At 38.8% G+C, this 17424-nt stretch overlaps 1 protein-coding gene across 1 annotated transcript in view; it reads right to left on the bottom strand.

Annotated features, from left to right (window-relative positions):
• Positions 1-15479, bottom strand: part of LOC134543109 (1-acyl-sn-glycerol-3-phosphate acyltransferase alpha-like) — a 62756-nt gene extending 47277 nt beyond the window's left edge. The window contains exon 1 of the mRNA XM_063387918.1: positions 15368-15479. The gene's annotated coding sequence lies outside the window, so the exon portion shown is untranslated. The remainder of the gene's footprint in view (positions 1-15367) is intronic.
• Positions 15480-17424: the final 1945 nt, after the last annotated feature.

Raw genomic sequence — 17424 nt, 5'->3', positions numbered from 1 at the left:
TGTAATTAGCCAGTTTTGAAGTAATCCAGTTATATAACCAATTTTTTTCATGAATAATTTGCAATTACTCCCACTTCATTTCCCCATGACTTTGTAAATGCCCTAAGTATTACATTCTACTTGAGATAAATTGTTCCAGTAATAAAAAAATTTGCTTCCTAATTTTAATATTTAATTTTTCAAAATTGATTTTTGATTTTTTTCTTCTGGTTAGTATTATTATATGCCTATGTTATATTCTATAACAATTATTTTATGCCCAGGATTCTATAAGAACCATGTTGTCAATACCGTTCAATGTTCTTCGGGCACCAGTTCCCCCCCCAAAACTGATCACTGGATCCGCCCCTGGTGGGAGGTCAGTCTGCCGGTGGCTTCCATGGAAGAAGGACCTGATGTAATTTTTTTTATTGTTGCCCTCGCTGGGTTTTAACCGAGGACTGCGAGTTCCATGGTGTAAGTATATATTTTTTAAAATATTATTTATTAAAATTTTATTAATTCAATTTTTTATAAATTTAAGTATTTTTTCATTAAAATCGGATAATATAAGTTTATTTTCAAGATTGCGACCATTACTGAAATTGCAATGATGATGTCATAGTTCAAAATGGCGGAAAACAAAATGGCAGCTATGACATCATCCAAGATGACAGATCCAAGATGGCCGCCAAGGTCAAGGTCAAAGTCAAAGGTCAAAGTCAAAGGTTAAGGTCAAGATCATCCAAGGTAGCCGCCGTGACATCATAATCCAAGATGGTGGTCAGAACCACGGCGCCACACACTGAATCGAGTGCCCGGAGCCCCTTTCCTATACTAATGACGGTGAAGCAGATCCCGTTGGCATCGTCGACGACAACCACGAAACCCTTGATGGAAGCTTTACCTTCGACTTCGGAGATCTCGTCAGCGAGGATACAGATCCCAATGGAATGTTTATCATCGTCACCAACAACAATAGAGGAGACAAACTGGCTCGGTTCCACCAGCAGAAGAGAAATTTATGGCTGCAGTGCTGGATGTGGAGGAAATTTTGATGGATTATGTTTTGCCAGCGAAGGAGACTTCAATAGTTGGTGGTTCATCAACAACTAACAAGCATCGATGCCGTTACTGTAATAAGATATTATTGAAGAACAGTGATGCTCGTAGTCACGAGAAAAAAGAATGTGAAGAGAATCCTCCACGCAAAATTTTTGCTGTGAGAAATGCCATAAGCAGTTTGCCAGAAATTATAAAATGAAAATGCACTTGAAGACAAGCAGAGGTCGGCGGAATTTTCTTTTTGGCTCCAACTGCTCCAGCAGCATTATATTATAAGATTACAAGGCTACTTGGTTACGTAGCTACAAGTCTACGAGGCTCCAAGACATCATGACTATGTGACTACGAGCCATGAGGTTACGAGACTACGCGATTACGAGTCTACAAGGTTACGAGACTGCGAGGCTTCGAGGATACATGACGCCAACTGGCTACATTAGCTCTAATCAGCGGAGAGAGTTAAGTTATCTCATGCAAAAAACTTGTTGCAAGTAGTCCCGATTATTGGCATGAGATGTCGTCACGTGTTATGTTGAGTCAAAATTTATTAATTTATTTTATGTGGGATGCGGGATGCTCACTAACGATCGCAAAAGAAGGAAGGCTTCGCTAGACACCAAGGACAAGGAAGTTCGGCATTCGTAATAGTGTTTCTCATCCGTCTTGTCACATATCATTAGACTGAGTAATAATATTTTTTTTATTTTTTTTATTCCACATGATAAAAATATTTTAAGTGCTGATTTAGTAGCAGAAATTCACTGATTAAATGTAACTCTGAATAAAATGGTATTATATTTGCCGTCGTCCGGGGTCTCGGGCTCGAGTCCCGGTGCGGTTCCTAGCGGGAGTGGCTGTTGCGAATGTAATGAGTCCGGGTGGGCGCCAGACTAGTTCTGGTGCTAGTCGGTAGTTGGGTCGTGGGGTCGATTGCCCTGCGTGGCCCACTAGGACCGTCGGTGGTGTTACGTGGGTCTGAGAGATTCCCTACTCGGCGGTGGTTGGGGATAGCAGGTTTAAAGAAGCGTACGCTGGAGTGAGTTAATAAATGACGTGTGTCATTTATTCAGTCGACAGTGGCTCTGGTGTAACGTTGTCGGTTACACGCCACGTCGCACAATAGGTGACGTTACAAGATACAAATTACACAATTACACTCAACTGAGTCTGAGAGTTACTGAATTACCGTAGCACAAGTTTACAAAAGGAATGTTACACGAGGTTGCGTTATATAAGTTCACGAATGTTACGTGGAGAGGGGCGTCGCACAAGTTTACAAAAGAAATGTTACACGAGGTTGCGTTGCACAAGTTTACAAAAGAATGTTACACGAGGGTGCGTTGCACAAGTTTACAAAAGAAATGTTACACGAGGTTGCGTTGCACAAGTTTATAAAAGAATGTTACAACGTCAGTAGTTGCTCCGTATTATCGTGTCCCTAGGCGTTTCTGAGCCTGACTGCTCAACGAGGGGTGAGGGTGATTGGAGGCGGCCAATCCCGTAAATCTGCGTATTGAGGCGGTGCTCGCGTCCACGGCAGTGGAGCGCGGACCGCAGCTAAATTCGCTCAAGAGTTCCCTTACGGGGAGTGTCAGCGCCGGAGCGACTGAGATTAACAAAAGTTCTGTCCTCGGGAGTCGGCCCGTACCGGATAGTGCACATACCCCGCGGACCAAGTGTGGTGCAGGGGGGGGGGGTGTGATATTTATGCGGCCGGATTAGGTCCTGGACCGAAAAAGCTGGACCGGGTACACACGGAGAGATTATTTAAAAGGTTTTGAAGAATGACTATAGTTACCAGAAGTGAACTCGGTGTGGACAAAGGATGATGTCTCTCCGTGGGACGTGCGTCCGCCCCGGTCCACGAGTCGCGCTGTACTGGCGTCATGTCATGGCGTCCGGCCGAGGCTCGGTGGCCCTCGCGCCAGGGTTGACCTCATTACGTTAATTTCTGATCTGATAAGTTAATAAGAGAATTTAATGATGTTAAATTCTTATATAAATTATAAAGGCTGAATTAAGGTCATTTGTCCCTTCTAGGAATTGAAAGTTATTATATTTAAGAATTATTGTGTTTGAATTTTTACGTCACACCAGCGACTGTTCGTTTCTTGTCAGATTGTTCTGGTGTGGTTAATGACGCAACACAAGGTTTGAATAATTATGTCATAAGGTCTGATTGATTGATTCAGGCAGAAGGCCGCCAGGGGAACACTCATACGCGTATTTATGTAGTTACACACGTGAGTGCCCGGGCACTCCTACGTCGCACTTTCGTTGACCAACTTCAAATAAATACGTAATATTGTTTAATAATTAGTGTTTGTTTTTACAACGTGGTTGATTGAAGTGGCGGTCTGTTTATCTGGGGGAGGCCGGGTTCTACCTTAGTTGTTGGTGGCTCGCCTGACTCGGGTGGGTCATGGCTAGGGGCGCGTTCCGTTAGCGGGGTGAATACTGGCGGTTGCAGGTCGGGCTTTAGGGTGGCCTTCGGTCGGACGACGTCATATTCATTAAGTCAAAAATCTTTCATGCAGAGTTCGAATCCTCACAAACAACTAGAAGCACTCAGAGATCACCATCAGATGTCAGGACACGTTTAATCTGAAGCAGTCGGAGAAAACTACACACACACACACACACACACACACACACATATATATATATATATATATATATATATAAAATCAGAATAATCAGGAGCACGTGGAGAAAACTATCGTAAGTTTTCCATAATATCAGAAAAATCACAGAAAAAAGTAAAAATATTAATAAAAGTAAAATAGATAAAAAATTACAAAAACCGCTTCTGTCAGCTTGTTATCGTCTCATTTGTTGATAAAGGATAGAGTTCTAGTACAAGATAGAATGTTTGTGATTTTTTATCCATATTTGTTTTATTTTTATTATTATTTTAACATTTTTTCTGTGATTGTTCTGATATTATGGAGGAAATCTCGATGGATGATGTTTTGCTAGCGAAGGAAACTTCAATATTTGGTGATTCATCAACAACTAACGAGCATCGATGCCGTTAGTGTAACATGATATTATACAAAAACAGTGATGTTCGTCGACACGAGAAAAGAGAATGTGAAGAGAATCCTCCACGCAAAATTTTTGCTGTGAGAAATACCATAAGCAGTTTGCCAGAAAATATAATATGAAAATGCACTTGAAGACATGCAGAAGTCGTGCTGCACGGCATGAAGTAAAGGTTTCGCTGCAACAATGGTGCATCGATGTGCATAAGTGTACACCAGTTATTGGTACAACTGCAGTAATATAAACATATGGTTTGGATCTGAAAGATGCGTCTTCATCAACTAGGCAGCCTTGCGGCTACTGTGATATGACACGAGGAGAATAAATGTACGAAGAATCCTTCTCTTATGATGTTTTGCTGTGATGAGTGTCATGTGTGGTTTACTAGTATTGACAGTTTGAGACGACATGCGAAAAACTGTAAAGGTGAAATCCATGTGCCTACTGTGGAACTACCTGCAGACATTTCGACTCTCGGTTTAGGTTGAAGACTTGTATGCGTACAAGCACACAAGCAGATGTTCGGCAACCGATTGCGATGACATGGATATAATACAAAACACAAGACTGGGCCGGTGAGGTAAATTATAATGGATTCCACTTGGCGCAATATACATTTTGTGGAATTTGGAAAGACTACTATTATCTAAATACGTTTAGTCAGTCGAAATACATTTGTACTTTCCTTGACGATATCAAGCAGAACATTAAAAATCAGCTTATTGATGAAGTATCAATGTACAGGCCTTTAAAATATAACTTGTGGCTGGACTGAGTGTATGGTAAACTCTATCCGTTCGAGGACTAAGTGAAGAAGTGCGCATTCAATACAGTGAATACTCCCATTTACATTTCCGACGATGTGAAGCAGTCTGTTAAACACGGTATCGAGAAACTGTCTCTGGGGAAGAAAAGGACTATGTAGGAAAAGTGTTTGGCTGGTCTCTGTCTTCGGTAAACCGTTTAGAGCTGAGAATTAGTCAGTTCAAGCCATTGCATAACTAAATGTTCATTAGATTGCTTACTTTAGCAATCGTTTATGTAGTGGTGTAAGATTGATTTATGCAATATTTTTTATTGTTGTTTTATTTCTCAAACCTGTCACTTTTGTGGTATTATTAATTTTTTTTTTTTTTTTTTTTAAATTTTCCAAGGATGTAAGCAAGGTAATGTATTCTTCGATTCAATCAGTTAAAGAAAAAGAATGATTTTTGATGATATTTGGAAATTCTTCTTAAATTTTAAGTTTAATTATTACAAATTTCCAATATGGCCGTCAATATGTCATCATTGGCTTACTAGAGGCTGGGAATAGAGGAATTTAAGCCGCTTTTAGAACTTTACATCATATTTATTGAAATTATTATATTTTCCATAAAATTAATTTTTCTTGTATTGGTCAAGTATTGAACCAAGAAATATGAATCGGTCAAATCAATCAGTATATAAATTAGTTTTTTTTTTTTTAAATGAATTGTGGAATTTATCCCGAATTTCTAGCTAAATAATTACGAAATTCCAAGTTGGCACCCAAATTTAAAGATGGCAGCCATCACAGTAATAAATGATTACTCCACTAGGTTGAAATTAAACTAACATGGCCGTGGTGCATTCTAGCAGACAAAAACAGGATGGTGGTCGTGATCAGACGAAAACAAGATGACGGCCTCCAGCATTCGAAAACACTATGATGGCCTCCAGCAAAAGAAAACCATATGATGACCTCCAGCAGACTAAAACAAGATGGCGGACTGACATAATACTAGCTGGCTATATATATATTGACATTATTGTTGGGAGGTAAGTCTGTCGGTGACTTCCATGGAGAAAGGATTTTTTTTTTCCCGCACATAGTTTGAACCGAGAACTCAGAGTTCCATGATGTAAGTGCACTTTTAAATTAAAATTTAAGTAATTAATTTTTTTATTAAATAATATTTTTTCTGGATTTTACAGTTAAATAATTACTAATTTCCAAGATGGTGGACGTGACATCATAATCCAAGATGCCGTAATGTTTTTGTTAATAAAAATTTAACTAATTTTTTTTATTTTCCCGAATTTTTAGCATATAAATGGTTTTTCAATATGGCGGCCGTAACGAAAATTGCCAATTTATAGAATCCAAGAGGGCGGCCGTAACGAAACATGCAACGACGACCTCATGCACATCAGAGATGGCGGGTGTAACGAACAGGGCAACGTTTTTAGAATCCAGGATGGTGACTGTCACGAAATGTGCAATGGTGTTTTTGTAATTCAAGATTGCGGATATTTTTCTTATAATTTTATTTATTAATTTTAGAATATCTTTTGGTTTTCTAGCTTAAAAAGTACGGATTTTCAAGATGCTTACGTAACGAAAAGCGTAATGAATCTAGAATTAAAGATGGCGAGTGTATTTGTTTCAAAAAAAATAATTTTCATTTCAATTAAGAATTTTTTTAATTTTTCGATATAAACGATCTGCTTACTTTCGCCGGAAATCGAACCGAGGACCGAAATCGATTAAGTAACTAAAAATTTGAAGAATTTTTTTTATATTTTTTGGAATTTTTTTAAAATTTTCGGTCAAAAAATAAAGATTTCATGTTTACGGTCAATGACAAGGTCGTGACCTCGGAGGCTTAAGGTTGCTTGCTCTTAGGACTCTTAAGAAGTTTTTAGGAGGTTTTTTGTTTTTTCTATGGCTAGAGTTTTTTAAGATTTTTCGAATATGAATTTTTGAATTTTTGAGAAATAAAACGGGAAAATTTCCCCCAGAACGAGAATTTTTTCCTCGAAATAGGGAAATTTATAGGAATGTTGAGTCATTTTGAATTCTTTGAGGAATTTTGAGTCGAAGATGGCCTCTGTGACGTCACAATCCAAGATAGCGGTATTCGGCACCACCACCACCACCACCACCACAGCCTGAAGCCTGTCCCAGTATGCCCTTTTTTATACTACTGAGGGGGTACAGTATAGCCATTAAAACATGATTTATTATTTATTTTTCTTCATTATTGATTCTTAAATTTTGTCACACTAAAATCTCAGTTAATAGTATACTTTTAGATCTTCAACGTTCACGTATAGAAATTTAAGTAATTATTTTGCTTATAAAAAGAAAACTGAAATATTCTGTTATTAAATCAATTGTCTGATGATTTCTTTAAAATAAGTCACATATTTTAGTTAGTATTATTAAATAAAGTAATTACACATGCCAAGTTGTTTGTACGAAGGATATGCCCACAGTAACATGTGTGGAAACCAGCATTAAATACAGGCTACTTAGAAATACAATTCCAGCCTCATGTCCAACTGTTAAGGGGAGAAATTACAGTATAGTAGCCCACTTAGTATAACAATAATCCTTCTAAATTGATATCTCTATAACCTCACGTAGCCAAGTTGTAATTTTCTTATGTCTTCGCTGATTAGTTTTTAAATCCTGAAAAGGAGGGGTCCCTGGCTTGCCTGCCCCCACTTAACACTTTATTGAGTTAGTGGGTATTTTGTTTTTCTCTTTAATCATGGCAGTGAGCTGATTTTATAAGTTGCACAAAGATCAGTTATTAATAAACTCGAAGGCGACTGGAATTTGGTTAATTTTTGAAACAATGTTTTTTCGCGATTTTTCAATTTTTTTCTTCAACTACAGAGACGAACACAATGGCGTATACTATACTGGAAGTCACTTCTGTTCTGGACTATTCATTTTTGGAAATCTGTATGTGGACAACTACTCTGATAGTAGAGTTCATCTGATCCCGTTTATTCTATTTATGTAATCGCATCTTTAAGGCTGGTTTTCACTGGGCTAGTAATTTAGTCGAGTGGCGAGTAATCTAGTTAACTCCGTGTGTGGGACAGAATTGTGTAGCTGAGTGGTTTAGTAAATCCGGCGAGTGAGCTCGACTCAGTAGCTCCCCACATCGCAAATCACCAGCCTCTTGTACTTATGGGGAAGGTCAGAACGACTAAGATTCAGTAGTTCATCATTCTTCGAGACATCTTTCTAGCGTTATGGCTCGCTAAAGGGACGAAACCACGCTCACATGCGTCACTCTTTTGATCGAAAAAGAGAGCTTAATGAATGTGAAATCTGCTCCTTATAAAACCCAATTAGCAACAGCAGAAATTGAATCAGCCATGGGAATACCAGGGTCCCTTCTTATTTCTCCTCTCAGCTCTTCTTCCGCCTCTTCCAAGACGAGCTCTTCTGTAACTGACCTCCGGATGGTCAATACAGGCTGTCCATAAAAGAATGTCTCCGTTTCAATGGTATGTTTTAACAGTTTTATCTAGACTATTTATAACAAACCATATATCAAATTAAAAGTAAAATATCCTTTTTTTTTTAACAAATGTCCAGTATGTGCACCTTTGGTTATACGGCAAACATCTAGCCTAAAGTACAATTTCTTTCACACTTTTGTTAACACGTTCGGGGTAATGGAAGCAATAGCCTCTTAAAATCTGTGTCTCAACTCTGGCAAATCATTAGATAGTGGCGAAACGAAGACACGATCTTTTATTAAGCATGGCGTTATGTCAGGTGAACGTGGAGGCCAGAGAAAAAGAGCGCTGTCGACTCGACCATTACGACCAATCGAACGGTCAGGGACTTCGACGTTCAACCACTCTCGTACAAATAGATTCCAATGGGGAGGGCTGAAATTAAAGATTCACTCTTAGCAAATTGCAGAACACAAAATGCTTTACGCCCAGGAGTCACCATTTTGCGCAGGTGGCGCTGCAAACGAGAAAACAACAAAGCAGTACTCGCGCATGCGCTTATCTAAAACTCTTTAATTGTGACCGTGAACCAAAACTCTACAACGATTACATTTGATAGGTACTATTAAATTTTATAACTGGGACATTCGTGTATGGACATCCTGTATATTCACGGCTCGACGCTCGCTCTACTACTAGCTTCTTGCCGCTCACCACTAGACTAAACTACTGGCATAGTGTGATCCAGGCCTTACCAATTATCACATGTTAATGATAGACTATTCAAAACAAGTTTTTATCCGCTCAGTTTTCTTTGTTTTGGTTAGGTTCGTACAGCAAAGTGTGTGTTTTGGTGTCATAAAATATGTAGGCCTACTTTCAATCCCCAATCGCAGTCAACTGTTGGTCATCTGCCAGCGCATAAATACAGGCGGTGCAAAACTTTTCTGGAACTGTATTTCACAAAAACCAGTAACAAGTGAGTTTTTTGTAACGATTCGAAATCATTGTAGGAATTTTGGAATAGTTTATGATTAATATCAGGACTATTTAAAATGTGTGTTAAATTTTATGTTTGGAATGTCTTCGGGAAAAATTATGATCGTGAGTTTGGCAATATTAAAGAAGACGAATTCAATATGTGTTTTAAATAAATCTGTAACACACGTATGAAAGCAAAATTATGTAGAGCAAGTTATCACAAAAGAAAAAAATTCTCAAGGTAAATGTGTTTCAAGCAGGCTAATAAAGATAAGTTTTGACTATTTATTACTTCATTGTGACTACAAATGTATAAGATTTAACAAACTACTGAAGCCCACGAATTTTATACATAAAAAATCTGTGGAGTCCATATAACCCGAAATGATTGGGACCAGACCCTTTACGGACTAACGAATGTTTCGGATTGGGCGAAACCATTCTTAAAATAAACTGAAATTACATAACTCGTGATTACATAAAAAAGGTATTATTACGAGTGATTACACAGTTAATTTTATATGGTCAGTTTAAACATGATCAAATATTAGACCAAAATATTTAACAAATTTTTTCCAAACAATATTGTTTAGTAGTAATTATTATTTCAGTATTTTTCCTAACTTGGAATTTTCTTGTAGACACTTTCCAGAAGTTTATTTTATATGTATGATTTAGTATCAATGTGGTTTTATTGTAACCTTGGTTCTTTATGACTGTTTCAGATCATGTGTACCTAAGTTGCGATCATCGGGACGCCACTGCATGAGTGCTTGCTAATATCGTGGCAGTGAATGAACTGCCAGTCGCTGGCGCAACTCGAACACTGCTGCTCTCGCGGCGCTCGCGGCCGCACCGCCCCCCGACCCGGGGTTCAGAGTGCGGTCCCGGGAGGGAGGGGGGACACGTGGCGCACGGCTCCGTGCGCTGGCGGGGGCTCTCGGGGTGCTCCGGTTCCCTCCGTTCCCTCAGTCAACTACACACCAGCACCTCATTTCCCCTGCACCCGTCGGTACTCACTGTCTGATCAGTTTTACCAGTCTGTACTGGCTCTATTTAACGCTTGGAAAAATTTAGTATTTAAGTATTTTTATTTGTGTTTTATGTAAATATTCATAAACCCAGTTAAATTTTCTTAGAGGTGCATAAATACAAATGTTAAATAAAAACAAAATTATGTATTTTAAAAAGTTGTATTCCATTGTTTCTTTTCAAAATTTTATTCTTATGTTACATCAGTGGAAAAAAAAGTTAACCCTGGTGTTTTCTTTATATATTTATTGTATGAAAATTAGGACGGAAATTCTCATTATTATGTTCGAAATGAAAATTGACATACAATAAAAAGTTGATTTATCTTTGGGAACTGGGTCTTTCGACACTTTTTGTGAACTTCTATCCATTTAGCACATGAAACCATCTTGAGTGTACTACCATAAAATGATAGGATCATAACTGAGAAGTGCCGATGAGTCTCTCTGCAGAAAAAAGGCGTTGCGAGATAGCAATGCTTCCAGCCAGATCGCCGACTGCGACTGTCTCCACTGCGCAGCGGCAGTGGGAGACGCTGTGTGCACATGCGCCCTGCTCTACACCCACGCACTGGCCCGCAAACAACGCAGTGGGAGGGGAGATGGGGTAATTTCCCCCACCCCCATAGCAAAACCATCCAACTAAAAATATTGGAGGGATGTATAAAAAATCTACTCCATACTGAACTGTCCTTTGAAGTCAGTTTATCGTGCCTACCACCCATGGCCTTATGCCGTCGGTAGGCATGTAACAAATTGATAAATAAATAAATAAATTATTGTTAGTTAATTGACTAGGTATTTTAAGTTTTTAAGGACACACTACGTGTATGTATATATATATATATATAACTTTAATCAGGTAAATCGTAGATTTGATAATGATTTTCAAGACGTCGGAAATGCTTTTAAATAGAGTCAATTATTATTATATTATTACTATAAATTTCGGAGTCTACGTTTAACTGGAAGGTTTCCCAGTCGCCTAAAACCCTCCGGATCGAGGCTGGATCCGCCACTGCGCAGCGCTCTTGTGTTTCTTCAAGCTCACAGACAATGCCACACGCAAAATGTTATGGAAAAAAAAGAAGCGATATTTCAGTGAAGACAGTACGGAGACAGCAATGCAAAAGAAAATTACTGTTTCTTTAAAAAAAAAAAAAAAAAAAAGTGCAAAATAGTAATGCTGAAGTACAAACTTGTAACTGGTTATTGTTACTCGACTGGAATTGCAATTTGTCTTTGTCGGAGAATAAACGAAGAAAGCCACTGCGCTTTGCTGTCACGATGGTTCTTGCCACGCCGCGACGCCTCCACTGTGATGAGATCCGCTCTGCACGGACGCGTCGGTAACCAAGGAAGCTCATCCGTTACGCGCCAGGCGACACGCAGTCAGACTCGCGCCAGGTGGTTCCGGAAGTGTTACACCAGGTGATACTGCGTGCTGCGAGTTCCTTCACTTCCGTCACGAGATAGAGGGTACGAAGCTCTGGTTTGAAGTCAGCCCTCCTGCTAATAGAAATAATGCACCAACAGTAGTATGGTTATGGCGGTCCGGAAACAGGTTCCACGGTCTGGAGCCGAGAGCCGGTGGTCCGCCAACTTGTATTGTAATGTCACGACTGCCTTCTTGGATGACTTTGACCTCCAGACTCAATATGTTTTTCTTTTTGATAGACAGGTGGCCGTGACGTCACATTCCAAGACGGCGGACCCCCGGCTCTAAGCCCTGGACCCTGTTTCTGGACTGCCATAAGCACACTGTTACTAACCCGTATGACTTAAAATTATGCTCTATCTTTGAGCGAAAATAATTGTATTCTAACAACCCACAAATTGTTATTGTGCAATTTTAAATATTTGATGTCTATAAAGTTTTTTGAAGTGAAACTTCTTTGCTGAGGGGGCTACAATTTTCGAGCGTTACGATAAATTTCGATCGTATGAGGGGAATGGTTAGGTACGTGGGGGGGGGGGGGGGGGGGCGGTAGAGGAGGAGAGTGCTTCAGCGGCGACTCCACTCCAACGCATGCGCTAGCGGTCGAATGGGAAGCCGTCAAGGAAGGGAGGGGGAGAAGGTACGTAGCGTAGCATGCTATGTGCTGGTTGTAACCTTGGGTTTTAACGGCAACCTCCCCTTCTACTAACCTTGGGTTTTAACGGCCATAATTGGAACCGGCAGGGGAGAGGTAGAAATCTAGAAATGACGCAGCAGTGATGCTACGAAATTCTCGTAACGCTGCTTGTGTTTGAGTAGCAATATATTTACTTGTGTGCAAAATAGTTATTGATTCGTGCAATTAACTTTATAAGTATCATTTATTTTTAGGTGAATAGTATTTTTTTAAATGTAAATAAAATATCTCTATTTATACATAATAAGCAAGAAGTTGCTCTGTTGCGCGTGGAATCCAAGCACACACTTTTTATTTTAGTGTATTGTAAACATGGTTAACTTGATTATTGTTTCAGCGCCATACGTGTATGTTATATGTAGATCTTTTAAACTATATTTTCATGTGTTTAAGTATTGAGTTTATACATGTGGGCATATGTTATTTATATTGGGATACATTTTGTCTTTGCTGTATATCGTGTTGATTGGATATTCCGTTTCCTGCTACGTTTTGCATCAGTGGACATTATAACACAGTCTTCCCAGTATTTTATCCGCTCGCCAAGTGGGAAGTCGAGGTTCTTCCATCGTTCCTCCTAGCATAGTTGCTGGTTGTCCGGCGGAAGTAAGGGAATAACATGAGGTGAGAAGGGAGAATGGAAGGTTCTGAGCTTGGGTTTTGCACGTTCAAGACGTCTCCTGTGTGAGGGTCAGTCCCGCTGATCCAGGGACAATGCACCGGGGACTTGAAGCTGAACGGCGACCGCAAGATTGTGTAGCTTTCCTAGCAGTACGAGTTGAGGAAGTCTGTTTTCTTCACACGGACTTGGTTAGTCGTAGTCGCTTCCATAGCACATCCGCGTTGGTCGATGTCTGCCATTGTGTGCTTCAAGACTCCAGTCCAAGCAGAGCAGTTTTTACTTATGTCGTCACGGGTGAGACCAACCCTTTAAAGGAATTTGCAGCTCAAAGTGATGGAGGAGAGCATTGTTCCAGTCATCGTACATTCTACAGAGACGTAGTTGTAGATATTTTTTTCTACACAGAGAGTTGGTGTCTATCCTGATCCGACAAAGAACAGCACCAGGGGTCCGTAACACCAGAGCTTCATCCACCCTATCCCTGAGTTACGCCGAGTATATTTATCCCCGTAAACCATGTGTATATTTCAGGCTGATACATATTTTCATGATGAACGAAAATTTTATATAAGCTTCTGAATGGGTCGTCCTGCATGTAAATAATAACTGTTCAAAGATTTTACAGAGTATATAAGTAAGTAAGCTAACAATTTATTTTTAATGTGTGTTTTGTCTAACTTCATCCATAGCTGATGTTTGAATACATAAAAAGTTCACGTAATTATTTTGCAGTATTGAAATATAATTACAAAATTTAAAATATAATTTGTTTCATTTCAGTTAATTACTATTGTATATACTATCTCAAACCCATAACCGCACACATGTATGTAAATGAGAAAAGCATTCATTATGAGAAGCATATGTTAACAGCTTTGAAATCGGGCAAATATAGTTACACACGTAATATTGAGATAAGTAAAACACAATATTTTTAATTTAAGGGTTTTAATATTTTTTTATATCTCCTTATTTTAACGAGTGAGTGTGACAGTAATAGCCACGCAACACTTATTACCTTTGTTGTAGACATACACAGAACTACTCAAAATAGCGGTGACTTTATTTATCCTACGACTGCAGTCGTGCCAGTCATTACGACACACAACTGTGTGCTTGGTATTGTGAATGTAACTATTGCATGTTGTCTAGTTTAAAGGCCTTAAAACTATCCTGATATCGTGGAGATTATAAGCCTGTGGGGTGGTTGTCCTTTCTAAAGTTAAATTAAGTCTGGTTAGCAATTGGTTAGCAAAACAAGCCGTAGTTTTATGAAGACTAATGATGTAAATTTGTTTAACAGCTTGGAAGTAACTGACTACAAAGAATCTTAATAATGTCTTCATGAAATGAGTATCGTCAAAAATTCTATCTAACAACTCATCAAAAAGGAATTAAAGGAGTTAAACTTCAATATAAACAAATATTTTACTATCTAGATGGGACATTAGGGGGGAGGGGTAGTTAAATTTTTTACTTAAGTTTTTAACCACTCACGCCAACTCCCTAACTTATTGCCCCATGCCTTGAATACATACGTGCGTTCTGGGGGCGTGCGAAATGCGTGTAGGCGTGTAGAGTACCATTGTTTACAGCTTGTTAAAGATATCACTGCAGTATTACGTATAAAGCGTGACAACGTGAAAGGTCGTATAAGTTGCCATTTTTATGACATTTTTAACTTAACTGAAAATCGTTTTAGGGCATGAATATCGAATTCCTCATGAACGATGCCCAACATATTCCCCATTTAAATAAAGCGGCTGCTGTAGGTAGATACTTACTGCCATATCAGTTTTAAGCAAGATAAATAGTTTTACGTGCGGTACAGAACAATCAAGTTAGCTAGCAGGTAGTTCATTTTATAGTTTAGTTACAGTTCGGACTCTTTGAAATTCTTGATCTAGGTATATGCTTCTCACACTACACAAAAGGCTAATTTTATAACTTACTGACTGCTAGGTACTGTGTTAATTGTACTACAGTAAATAATTACAAATTATAAGAGAGAATAATATTGTCAGCACTATTAACTAACAACTCTAAATATTATAATAAATACCTAGTGCGTACTTAATTTTTAACTAATTTAATCCTCTCTTTTTAATTATGATTATTCATTCAAATTTATTATCTCTACTTACTGCACACATTTACGAAATAGGAGGGGGGGGGGAGGGGCGATTCGTGCTGTTCTACTTCAATTCTAGGTACAAACTATGTGTAGGTCCTTAACCAATGATGCTATTTATCTCCAGTTGTGACTGCAGGGGTGCTACGGTTACCTGGTGTTCCTCTGTTCAGGTGGTCGCTGCAGCCAGCGAGGCAGCTCAGACACCGCTCCCAGCAGCCCAGCAGCGCAGCAGCGCAGCAGCCAGCAGCGCACTGCCCCTGCGTGCAGCTGCCGAGACCAGCCGAAGCTCCCCTCCCCCACCGCCCTCCCCTTGACGCATACAGGCCCGCGCGGTCCCGCCATCACCCCGACCAGCGAACTGCGACCGCGGGGTTTCATGTCGCCACCGGCGCGGCGTGGGAACGTTTCACATTTTCTCACTGGTTATTGGTTACGACCAAGATAATCGATTGTGCGGGCCAAATGTTTACATTGTACTAAGAAAAATAAAAATATAGGTAGTAAAACGAACGCGTACATATGTACACACTATGCACACACTATGCACGATTTCTAAGATATGAACTATTTTTTTTTAAATCTGTGATAAAAAAAAATTAATGTGTAATATGTAAAAATTGAGACATGTTTACATGTTTATACTTTTTTATGTCTTAGTTATATGTTTACTTTGTAATTTAAATAAAAATAATAATATTTCTCTTTCGTGCATTTAAATACTGAGTTGTGCATAGTGCGACGACACAGGCGTATCCCATAATATATCAGTTGATATTCATATTTGGGATTCGATTCTTCTTTGCTGAATATTTTTTTTAGATATTATTCCTTTTCTTACTGATTTCGCTTTGCTGCACTAGCAGCCAAGTAGGAAGCGAGGTTGCTTAGTCATTTTTTCTAGTCTGGATGCTCACTGGCCGGCGATTTTGAAACAACAATTACCTAAGTGTTGGATTTCGGATTGAGAAGTCGTCCTCTGTGCGTGGGACAGTCTCTCGGTCTGGGGATCCCGCGCAGAGAACGAGCAGATACGTGGCTAGTAGTGACAAATGGGGATCCGGGCACAGGCGCAGGCACGAGGAGCGAGTGTACGGCGGCAATCTTGGATTGTGAAGTCACAGCGGCCATCTTGAAAGAACTAAACCTTTGAACTTCAAAATTTGCTAAAATTTACCCAAAAATTGCCCAAATTACTTTTTTTTTTTTTAAATCCCGCCAAAAATTCTCAAAAAATTCCACAATTGGAAAATTAGGATTACGAAAAACCTCAAAAGTAATATTGCCTTAGAAAGAACACGTATTCCATATATAAGCTTAAGCATCCATGTATACAGCCTCCGATGAGTTTCTGACGTCATCATGGATTATGACGTAACCGTTACAATTTCCGTTACAACCGCCATATTGGAATATGACGTCACCGTTACAATTTCCGTTACGGCCACCATCATGAAAAATATATTTATTATCCAATTTTAAAAAAATTCTAAAATTTATAAAAAATTGATTTAATAAAATTTTAATACAAATATTTAAAAAAAACATATACTTACGCCATGGAGCTCGGAGTCATCGGTGCAAACCCAGCGAGTGCAAAAATAAAAAAAATACAACAGGTCCTTTCTCCATGGAAGCCACCGGCAGACTGACCTCCCACCACTTATGCCTAGGTATATATATCATCAACTAGTATGACATCATGTCCGCCATCTTGAAAATCAGTAATTATTATCCGATTTTAATAAACAAAATTCTATAATTTATAAAAAAATAATTTAATTAAAATTTAAGAATATATTACTAATAACCACCGTTGCACATATCATTACAGTCACCATCTTAAATTATATAAATGTTGCATGTTTCATTATGCCCACCATCTTGGTTGAGTATGTTGTCATTGTTACACTTTTCGTTACACCCACCATATTGGATTCTATAAATGTTGCATGTTTCATTATGGTCGCTATATTGAAAATCCGTAATTTTAATGATAGAAATTTTGGAAAAATTCAAAAAAAAAATTTGTTTTAATTGCCTGCTTCAAATGTTTAGTTACTTAAACGATTTCGGTCCTCGGTACGATTCCCGGCAAGAGTAAACCAGTAATTTATTAATATATTTAAAAAATTCTCAAAAAAAAACATCTTACGTCACACCCGACATTTTGAATTATGTCATCACTGTATCAATCATCGTTATGGGCGC

This window comes from Bacillus rossius, chromosome 1 (genome assembly GCF_032445375.1).
Source record: "Bacillus rossius redtenbacheri isolate Brsri chromosome 1, Brsri_v3, whole genome shotgun sequence".
NCBI classification, from domain to species: domain Eukaryota; kingdom Metazoa; phylum Arthropoda; class Insecta; order Phasmatodea; family Bacillidae; genus Bacillus; species Bacillus rossius.
This window is presented reverse-complemented; position numbering and strand designations above follow the sequence as displayed.